Below are 10,940 nucleotides of genomic sequence, written 5' to 3'. Positions count from 1 at the left end.
GCAGCAGCCCAGGAGAGATAGGGCAGGCGGGAGCCAAGAGAAGCAGCTGGGAGCTGGACCTCCGTGGAAGGGCCTCTGCGCTCCTCCATGTGCCCTAAACACGAGTCCTCTGCAGGACACCGCCCTGTGTGCTGGTCTTCCTTCTGCCTCTGAAGGCTGAGGCTCAGCCTCAGTGACCTCCCGGGCTTTCAGTGACTCCCTTGTTCTGGGGACTTCCTTTCTCCACAGCTGCAGCTGCTGCAGAACAGGATTCTGCAGCTTCATCCAGAATTTCTAGTAGTTTCTACACTCCCCAGCCTACTTCACTGCCGGAGAGGAAACAATCTGCGGCCCCGCGGTTGTCTCGTCCCCATTTGTCCACGCGGCTTAGGCCTGTTTGGGGTGTTTCCAGTGGTCAACAGAGTGGCCCTCTGTGTGCTGCTCCCTAGAGGCTCGAGCAGCTGCTCTCTGGATGCCAGTGGCAGCTGTTCCCCAGGCTGGCCACGCCCTCTCTGTGCCTGGAGGGACAGGGTCCCAGCTCCTCCCAGCTGGGAAGAGAGCTGGGGGCAGAGAGTCTTCCTTTGCCCAAGGCTCAGGAAGGAGTTGGAGGCCTTTAGAAGGAGACCAGGTCAAGAGACCAGGAAGGACGCACCTGTGCTATGGTGTATCATTGGCCACCTGCCGAAAGCGTGTGAGCTGACCTTGATGGCAAGGGGCAGCTCCTACTGGGCTGTCTATCCCTGGGCAGGAGCAGGAAGGTGCAGACCGCTGGCTCCAACATCATCTCTGACAAAGCCACCCGTTTCCATACACAGCCTCGACTCCCTGCCACCCCGTTTCACCTCTCAGGTTGGGTGTGGGGCACGTTGGTCAGTTCAAGAGAAGGCAGCCTGAGGCCTCGGGCTGCAGTTCCCACGGACGCGGGGTCCTACGGTTCTGGAGCTCTACAGACCTCAGATTGCACTCGGCTTTGAAAGAGAGAGGCTGAGGCCAAAAAAGCCCCTCAAGTTACATGAAAGAAGGCAGCGGTGCCTCCTCGGCCACCTACAAGGGACTGCTGGGATCAACCAAGGGCATAGAGATTGTGGGTCATTGCTGATGGCTGCCCAGCTGCAGCCCATAATAAGAGAGTTGATGGCTGGCAGGCCTGGGCGGGTCAAAGGCTGGCACTCCTGTGTGGTTTTCTCGAACCCCATGGGAGAGTTCACTTTCCCAGGCAGCAGCCTTGTGGGTGGAAAGGCCCAGTCTCCTGATGGCCTCCATCATGAGGGTCTGCATTGCACAAGCAAGAAAGACGAAACTGTCACTTGCTCACTCCTTCCTACCTTGTGCTGCATACACAGCCCTTCAGGTACGAATGGCTTCAACTTGCAATTAGCAAATGTATTTCATTAGTATACCATAAAAATGATCTACCAGATAAATTAGGGTTTAATTCATGAAGGCAAGCATTTATTGAGTCACTCAACAAACAGCCAGTTTACCTATGATACAATGTGTGTGTTCCTAAAATTTACCATACTATGCAAAATTGTACCAGTAAAACCACAGCAATTACAGGGGAAAATGCAGCTGGGGCAGGATGCTCAAAACACTTCCTCAGTGATGCATTTTTTTTTAAAGGAGGAACTTAATAAAAAGATCTGAGTGGGGTGCAGTGGCAAATGCCTGTAATCCCAGCAGTTCAGGAGGCTGAGACAGGAGGATCAGGAGTTCAAAGCCAGCCTCAGCAATGGTGAGGTGCTAAGCAACTCAGTGAGACCCTGTCTCTAAATAAAGTACAAAATAGGGCTGGGGATGTGGCTCAGTGGTCGAGTGCCCCTGAGTTCAATCTCCAGTACTGAAAAAAAAAAAAGGTAGAAATGGGGGCTGGGGTTGTAGCTCAGTGGTAGAGCACTTGCCTTTCATGTGTGGGGCACTGGGTTCGTTCGATCCTCAGCACCACATAAAAATAAATAAAGATACTGCGTCTATCTACAAATTAATTTTTTAAATGGTAGAACTGTTTTATATGTTATATTTTAAAGAAATTTGCTGAGGATATAGCTCAGTGGTAGAGTACTTGTCTTGCATTCACAAGGCCCTGGGTTCCCAATACTGAAAAAAAATAAATTCTTAAATATCACAATAAAGCCAGGTGCTGTGGCACATGCCTGTAATCAGAGCGACTCAGGAGACTGAGGCCGGAGGATTGCAAGTTTGAGGGCAGCCTCAGTAACTTAGCAAGACTCTGCCCAAAATAAAAAATAATAAGGGTTAGGGATGCAGTCAGTAGTTAAGCACCCCTGGGTTCAATCTCTGGTATCAAAAACAAAAAATAAAGTATTACGCTGAGCATGAAAAGACCAGGAATTTGCTGCTGGAGTAGACAAGGGAAGCCCACAGCTGTGAGACTGTACCGTGGGAGGAAGATGACCCCCGAGTGTGTGGGTGTGGGTCACAGCCCAGGGTAGTCTGGGACAGCAGGCAGGTGGCAGGTGTACACGTTTCTTGTACATGTGCTTGGTTTTGCTGGTGACGTTTTCTGGCAATTCTCAAAAACCAAATGACGTGAGAAAGTGCAAAATCCACATTCTGCTCCAACTGCTCCCTAATTGTTCATCTGTGTGGGGACAAATTCAGGTTTTCCAACCAAGAGATCCCGCAGAGCTGCAATTCCAAGGACCTGCTCCAAGTTCTCGCCGTGCCAGATGCTGCAGGTACACTGGGGACCACCTACCAGAAGCCATGCTGCAGTGAAGACACCATCGACCTGAACAATAAAGTCACAGGCTGTGAGAAGAAGTCGGAGAAGAAGAGCAGAAAGGACAGAAAGGGCTGGTTTGCGGTGACTCTCTTACGGGTCCACGTGTTGGTGTCCTGTGCTGCCTCAACTGAACCCCACGGTCTGACGCAGAAATGGATTATCTCAAGGTTCCAGAGGCTGGACGCCTGAGGTGGAGGTGTGGGCAGGGTCTGAGTCCGAGGCTGGGAGGGAGGACCTGCCCCAGGCCTCTCTCCTGCTTCTGGGCGTCAGCCAGCCACCTTTCCTCGGCTTGTAGGAGCATCGCCCTGATCTCTGCCTCCACCTTCACAGGTGTCCTCCGTCTGTCTCCAAATCTCCCCATTTGTAAGGACACTGGTTACTTTGGAGTATGGATCCACCCTGTTCAAGTATTAACTAATTGCATCTGCAATGATTCTGCTCACCTTCTGGAGTAGTAAGGGCTAGGATTGCAGCATGTGGATTTTAGGGGGACACTATTCTTCCTGTACACTCAGTGAAGGGGAGATTCCTTTGTGTAAGTTTGAGCAAGAGACCTGACTGCTATGAGGGGTGAGCGAGGCAGACCCCAGGGAAAGCAGCCCAGGAGGAGGGACCGGCCAGGCTTCTGAGATGGTCACAGCCAGGCACGGTAATGAAACAGTGCTAGTCGTCTTTGTGTTGCTGTGACCACACACCTGACAAGAACAACTCAGAGGAGGAAAGACCCATTTTGCCTCGTGGTTTCAGAAGGCTCCGTCCGTGGCTGGCCCGCTGCACCGTGGTGGAAAGCTGTGGCCGAGGAAAGCTGCTCAGCGCATGGCAGCCTGAAGCAGAGAGAGGAAGGGACTGGGGATGAGGTACACCCTTCCAGGGCACACGACCAGTGACCCGCTTCCTCCAACTAGGCCCTACCTCCCACAAGTCCACCCACCTCTCAGTTAGAGCCCTCCTGACCCAACCATTGCCTGCCAGCCCCACCTCTGAACCCTGTTGCATGGGGACCACGTTTTCAACACTGAGCCTTCTGGGGGACATTCCCAGATCCCAGCCAGCAAGCTTTCAGACAGTCATGGTGTCTAGAAGGTGGCGAGGAGAAGAGTGGTAAGGGACGAGGCCAGAAACACAAAGCAGCTCATCCGTAGGAAACCCATCTCCCCCAATTACAAGAGGAACAACGAGAAGGGAGAGAGATCCCAGGAGTTTATCAGAGATGGAGAAAATCAATGGGCGTTTCCAATAAAAAGGCCTAAGTCAACCGACCCTCATGTCCCGTGGGATCAGGCAGCTTGGTTGGGCTACCACTGCCTCGTGTCACCCAAGGGAGCCACGCCCAAGGGAGCCAAGCCAGGCACTTCAGCAGGTCAGACGCCCCTTGTGTTTCCTTTGCTTCTCAGTCTAGCAGAACAGTGAGCGGAAGCAGGAGTGCGGCTGCCAGGGCTTGCAGATAATATGCATCTATAAATTGTGAGCCCCAAGTCTCCCGTGCCCTTGTCATCTCTGCCCTGGATCCACCCTGTGCTCTGGCCATGGCTGCAGCGACAACTGGAGTGCAGGAGTGGCCTGTCAGCCCCCGCCCTCTGCTCTGGGTCTGCATGCTCCCAGGGCTTCCGAAGCTCCCTCGGCCAGCTGCACCTTCGCATGCCAGACACAGGTGGCGTTGGCCTGGATGCCAGTGGACGAAAGCTCCCATCTTCTGGGTGTCCAGTGGGCAATTCTGGGGGACATCTTACCCAGTGCCCAACTTACAATGCACCCTGGCGATGGATTCTCTGTGCTTCTTTTCCCAGGGTCCCCTTTCCTGACCCCTGAGACCACTTCCAAACACAATTTGCACACAAGAGCATGTCCCAGTCTAATGCAGAGAGTTGGCACTAGAAGTGACCCCAGATAGCAGAACATGGGGCAGGATTTCTGGAGAAGTCACATGCCCTTCTAACCCACTGTGAGGACCTCATTGCTGGGGAAGGGGTGGACCATGAACCTCAGCACACCGTGCAGTCACAGTGCCTTTCCTGGGTGCAGTGGGTGTGGAAGGCCAGGCCTGGGCTCTGTGGTAGGGCTGGCACTTTAATCACATTGTGGCAAGAGTGGTAAGAAGGCCTGGGGGTCGGCTGGCTTTTATCTATGGTTTAAAAAACTTCTAAAACAACCAAAACCCAAACCAAAAAACCATAAACAGGCTCAAATCAGCCCACTCTCAATTTCAGACGCTCTGTGGACGCCTAAAGCCTTCTTGACCACAGGAGGGCCTTTGGCTCCGGTGAGAACCGGCCCGGGGTTACTGCAGCTCTGGGTAATCTCCAGCTGCCTCAAGCTTCTGCTCAAAAGGACCAACTGTTCTCACAACTCTGACAACAGCCTTGCTCCAGCTCCCATTCCCAGCCACCTGCCACTCAAGTTTGAGTGGCACAGACCCCACATTCCCCTACTGCGGATCAGGGTGAGTTCTAGACCCATACTTCTGACCCACTGCATTAGTCCTCTTCTGGTTCCATGATCTGCTGTACAGGCTCAAGGACAGATGGGGACGCACTTTCCTTACATTTACCACCTTGTATAAAGGAGAACTAGTCCCTGAGGCAGCACTCAGGGCACATCTGGAGGGTCCCTATCATAGGACCATCTGCTCCAACCCAAGAGTTCTCCAAATCCCTTTGAGCAGGTTTCCATGGAGGTACACAGGCGGGACTATGGGACCCTTTGCCTGGGTGATGAGCTCAGTCCTCCAGGGCTTGAGGCCCAGGGTGGGGCTCTGGATAAGGTGGGCAGATCCTCTCAGGCACCAACTGGAAACCCCAAAGGTTTTGTGTGCTCTTGTGTCAGAAACCATGGCAAAGATCAAGTGTAAGTTTCATACACACACACACACACAGTCACATACATATACATATTTTTGAAACTTTTCACATATATGTTGAGGTTGTGCAATCGTCCTTGGTGTCCCCAGGGGACGGGCTCCTTGGATGCTGCATTTGCTTGTTCCATGGGTGCAGCATCTGCAGGAAGCCTAGGTGTGTGCTCGGGTGTGCTCACCTCTGGCTTTCCAAGAAGACCTGATATGACGTAAATGCTACATAACCAGTGGTTACACCATATTGTTTAGGGAATGATGAAAAGAATAAAAAGCCCAACATGTTCAGTACAAACAGAGGGGCTTTTTCTGAATATTTTCTATCTGAGGTTGGTAGAATCTGTGTTGCAGATATGAAGGGCCAACTGTGTACTTGAAGAAGAACAGCCAGGCCTGGTGACGCATGCCTGTAATCCCAGTAACTGGGAAGGCTGAGCCAGGAGGATCACAAGTTCCAGGCCAGCCAGGGCAACTTAGCAAGACCCTGTCTCAAAATGAAAATTAAAAATTAAGAAGGGCTGTGGATGTGGCTCCATGGTTACTGCTCCTGGGTTCCATCCTCTGTGCCAAAAAAAAAAACAAAAACAAGAACAAAACCTTACCCAAAGAGAAATTCCTGAAGTACCCAAATGGCTCCAGAAGTTTACTGCCACCCAGTTCTTCTACAAAATCCCCCAGAACAATCTTCAGGAAGCGCCCCCCTTCTCCACTCCTAGGTCCCCACAACCTTTGAGTGTCCCCAACTCCAGCCCTGTCTCGTGGCATCCAGTGTCACTGCTGGCCACCCACCCCGGCCATGGCTTGCTGTCTAGCGTCCCGCTGTCCTTGGGGGCCACGTGGACTGTGGGTGGTGGAAGCTACGGGCCGTGGGGGAGGGCAGGACGGGGCAGCCCTGGGGGCTGGGGCAGATCAGGCCCAGGAGGGGCTGAAGTTTGCAGGGGAGCAGGCCAAGCTGTCACTGCCCTGCAGGCTTCAGGGACAGAGCCTGGGAACAGGGACAGTGTGTGTGGGATGGGGGGGTGCTCAGGGAGTACAGAAGAAAAAAGCCTGGGTGGAAAGAATACTAACAGGGAGGGGGGAAATTGCAACTTTTTTTTTTTTTTTAGGGAGAAAATGCCCTTTACTTGTTTATTTATTTTTGGTACCCAAGACTGAACCCATGAGTACTTAACCATCAGGCCACATCTAAGCCATATTTATTTATTTATTCATCTGTTTGTTTGTTTATTATTTTTAATTTAGAGACTGGGCCTCCCTAAGTTGCTGAGGCTGGCTTTGAATTTGCAATCCTCCTGCTGAGTCGCTGGGATTACAGGTGTGTGCCACCTGGCCCTGCTAATGGTAATTTTTTAGAAACACTTCCAAAATACTTAAGGACCTTCACTCTATATGGGATCAGTTTTCATCAGCACAGGATTTCTTGGTCTAAATAATACTTTTGACAGTGAGATCCAAACAAATAAAAGGTGATTTTTTTTCCTCTTCTCTCTCTCTTAAAAAATCTTTTGTTTTGCATCTACAAATTTGTAGATTTAAGATTTCTTACATAATAATTGGCAACATAGCATCTTTCCCCAAAATATACATTAAAATATATTATAGAAGATTTTAACCCTGTCCATGAATTTTTTTTTTTGATTTTTGTTGTAGTTGGATACAATATCTTTATTTTATTTATTTATTTTTATGTGGTGCTGAGGATTGAACCCAGGGCTTTGCATGTGCTAGGTGAGTGCTCTACCGCTGAGCCACAACCCCAACCCTCTCTGTGGATTTTTAAATAACTCCTCCTAGCTAATTTTTTAACAAGATAAAAACTGTTTCTTTAAAAAGCAAAGAACTAATCAAAAGAATTCACAGTAACTGAAATTAAACATTTCATCTGGGTTGACCTAAATTTGTCTAAAACACTTAAATATATCTTTTCCCACTTTTTTTTGCAGTAAAATATAGCTATAAGTGCCCCCAAAGATGCTAGTCTTCTTTAAGACATCTTTAAACTTTTTTTATACCTAGAATATGCAAAACTTATGTTCTGCTGAAGGTTAGGTGAACTGCATTATTTTGAAACACAAGTAGCATAGTCTAGGTTCTCCACTGTGATACCCTTGTGTTAAAAAAATTAACTGAAGGAAAATATTTCTCTAATCTCATGTTGTCTTCATGTGTACACAGAAAATTAAAAAATTTTAAATTTATCAACACAGATAGCCTGGGAATTTCAATGCTAAAGTAATCTGCTCTGGTGAAAAATATCTTGATTGACTGTCTACACCTATCCAATCAATCCCTATTATGCAATGACTGGATGGTAGTGATTTCCATCTCCACTTACTCGTATGCATGGAGATAGCCCCTAAAAATTGGAGTTTCATCAGCATTTACTAGGTAAGATTCCATTTACAGAGGACCAGGAACAATTGCCTTATTTTAAGAGCAGTGGGATTTACTTATGAATATTTGGGGGTAGAATCTAATTTGTTCTATTTATGGAATCCTAAGCCATTTGGGGGAACTTTGGAAAAAGTATACTGATTAATTTGCATTGAAGCTATCTTCAGAAATAAATCTGCATGGATATACTCCTCAGCATTCTTTTTTTTAACATAAATGTATCTATGTGGTTTTTTTCTTTTTTCTTTTCTTTTTTTTTTTTTAGCTGTAAAGAGGCACATTCCAATCCATTTAATGACATTCACCTCAAATGCTTTTTGAGTTTGGATTTATTTAAGGCAGAAGAACTAAAGCAATCCAGATGAGTGCCCTTTTTCCTGTATCAGTCCTGTGTGGGCAGAATTGGTGACACTATTCAGATGCCCTAGAGGACTCCAACAGGATCCACCAGGCACTTGTGTCTTGTAGAGTTTGGTTTTTACAAAAGGGCTTATTAGAACGGTTGATGTGTTTTGAATAAAAATGCTCTTTCTACTAAGTATAACTTAAGAATAAGTTCCAACTCTGGAAATAGAAATTTTTCAAAGGGGGAATGGATGTTTTCTCTTCAGCAGCTAAGAAAATATATGTAACAAACAACATATTGCAGACTTATACTTACAGGCGCATACACATATATTCTCTCACATATTCCTTCTCAATAACTGATTCTTGCCCCAATTTAGACATTAATTTATCAGAAAAAAATGTCAGAGGTGGACATAAATCTATAGTTCCAGATTTTGGCCATTTTCAATTTCTCTATGCCTAAGGAAATATAACTCTGGCATGAAGACATTTTCTCAGTTGGTGTGTGTGACTGTGGGGAGAAACAGGAAGCCGACAAGGTAATCCACACTGGGTTTGGCCCAGGGCACAAGAAAGGAATGTTGCCTTCACACGTGGCAGGATGCAATCCCCAAGAGAAGCACCCAGACAGCCACACGTGGGACTCGCAGGGCGTGGCAGATCAGAGTGTGCAAGGTCAGAGTGTGCATCAGACAAAGGTGCAGATTAGCCACAGGGGAGCACTTAGAAAAACTTAAAGCATTTCTTTTGTTTTATGTCTTGGTTCAGGCATAACAGAATCTTTGGCCACATCTCATTGGTTCTGCTGACTACTATTGTCCTTTTACCATCTCCTGGTGAAAACTCAGGGTTCCAAATTATGGTCACCTGGATAAAGAAGCACTTACTGGCATGTGTTTCACATAGAAATCACCAGCCTGTGAGGGGCTGGCAGAGAAGATCACCTTTGGGGCCTGCCCTGGAGCAGGGCACACACTGAGTGCACTGCTGACTTTAGAGGCCAGTGTTGCCTTCCTGCTGTGCCCACATGTAGGAAGAGATGGACCACAAGATCCCCAGCAGGGGTGCTCCAGTCACAAGTACCCATCACAGTTAGGGTGTCCCAACCATGGAAAAACTGTGGGGGAACTAGATTTTGCCTTAATGCTTGAAAATTTTTCTTTAAATTCTGCTTGGTGGATCACAGCCAGAGCATGGCAAACGTCCCCTTCCTCCCCTCCCCCTTCCTCCCCTCCCCCTTCCTCCCCTCTGCCCTCCCTTCCTTCTTTTCTTTCATACCAGGGATGGAACCCACTGAGCCATATCCCCAGCCGTTTTTTGTGTTTCATTTTGAGACAGAGTTCTGCTAAATTGCTGAGGCTGGCTTTGAATTCACCATCCTCCTGCCTCAGCTGGGATTACAGGCGTGCATCACCACACCTGGCATGAACTTCTTTTTCTTCTGCGTCATGGCCCAAATCATGAAGGCATCCGTTGAGGTACAGGCTTTGTTGGGAGACACAGGCCTGGTGGCTTCTGGAGGTCCTTCTCCTTGTTGGTGCACAACTTCAGCTCACACTGTGTGAAGAGCAGCGAGGTGTTGAACATGGGCTAAAAGACAAAGCTGAATTACTTATCTATCTTGGCTTGTGAGATAGGAAAGTGCACTCTCTTGGGGCTTGTAGAATTCAGACTCATCTTTAGGACCAATGTTTGCAATTATGGTGTAATCAGACATCCTAAAGCATCAAAGCAGCACATTCATGGAGTCCTGCTTAATCGGTGAGCTACACATTCATCTTAAGTCCTGCTTGGTAGGTGAGCAGGCAGAGCTGGCCTCTGGTGTTGGATGTCAGGACAGTGCAACCTGGAGGCCACCATGGACCTGGAGAAGTGTCCCAGCTGCTCACAGGACCAAACCATGAAACTGCAACTTTTACTCTAAGAAGCTCCTTAAACACCCTCACCTTTACTTTCCATGCCTGTTTTCCTTAACATAAATTCCTAAATTCTTAAAAAGCCAAGCATCTTAGAGTATCGAGTCTAGATGATTCATGCTTACATACTTTGCTGGCTTACACAAGCACTTTTTTCAGACTAAATAAAGCTAAGGGAAAATGCTGTTAAAGACTTATGATCCAGGTGTATGCCAAACATCATCTATTAACTAGATGACCTAACCCAGACTCCCTGAAAGATCAGACCCCAGTCCATCAATAGGAGAGCTGAGCCCGCTGGAGGATGTCTCTCCCACATACTTCTCATGGCATTGTTTACCATATTTCCTCTAAAAGAAAGAGCCCAAGACCCCAAAGCACAGTTCACTCCTTCTGAGTGTGTGTCCCGCTCTACTGATGCTTTCCTGAAGAAATCTGCTTTCCTTTTTTAAAAAATCCTTTTTAATGCCTCTTTGACACTTCCTGAAATTCCTTCCAGGGTGAGGTGAGATCCCCTTCTCCCTTCTGGGGGACTTCTTGGACCTCTCTCCAGTGTCAATGGGCAGCTCTGCTGCTGGGAAGACACATCATCTGGTGCTGGTGGTGATTACTGGGAATGCTGGCTTCTTAAAAGACATTGCTCTATGGGCCGGGGACGTGGCTCAAGCGGTAGCACGCTCGCCTGGCATGCGTGCGGCCCAGGTTC

This window comes from Marmota marmota, unplaced genomic scaffold (genome assembly GCF_001458135.2).
Source record: "Marmota marmota marmota unplaced genomic scaffold, marMar, whole genome shotgun sequence".
Classification (NCBI taxonomy): domain Eukaryota; kingdom Metazoa; phylum Chordata; class Mammalia; order Rodentia; family Sciuridae; genus Marmota; species Marmota marmota.
This window is presented reverse-complemented; position numbering follows the sequence as displayed.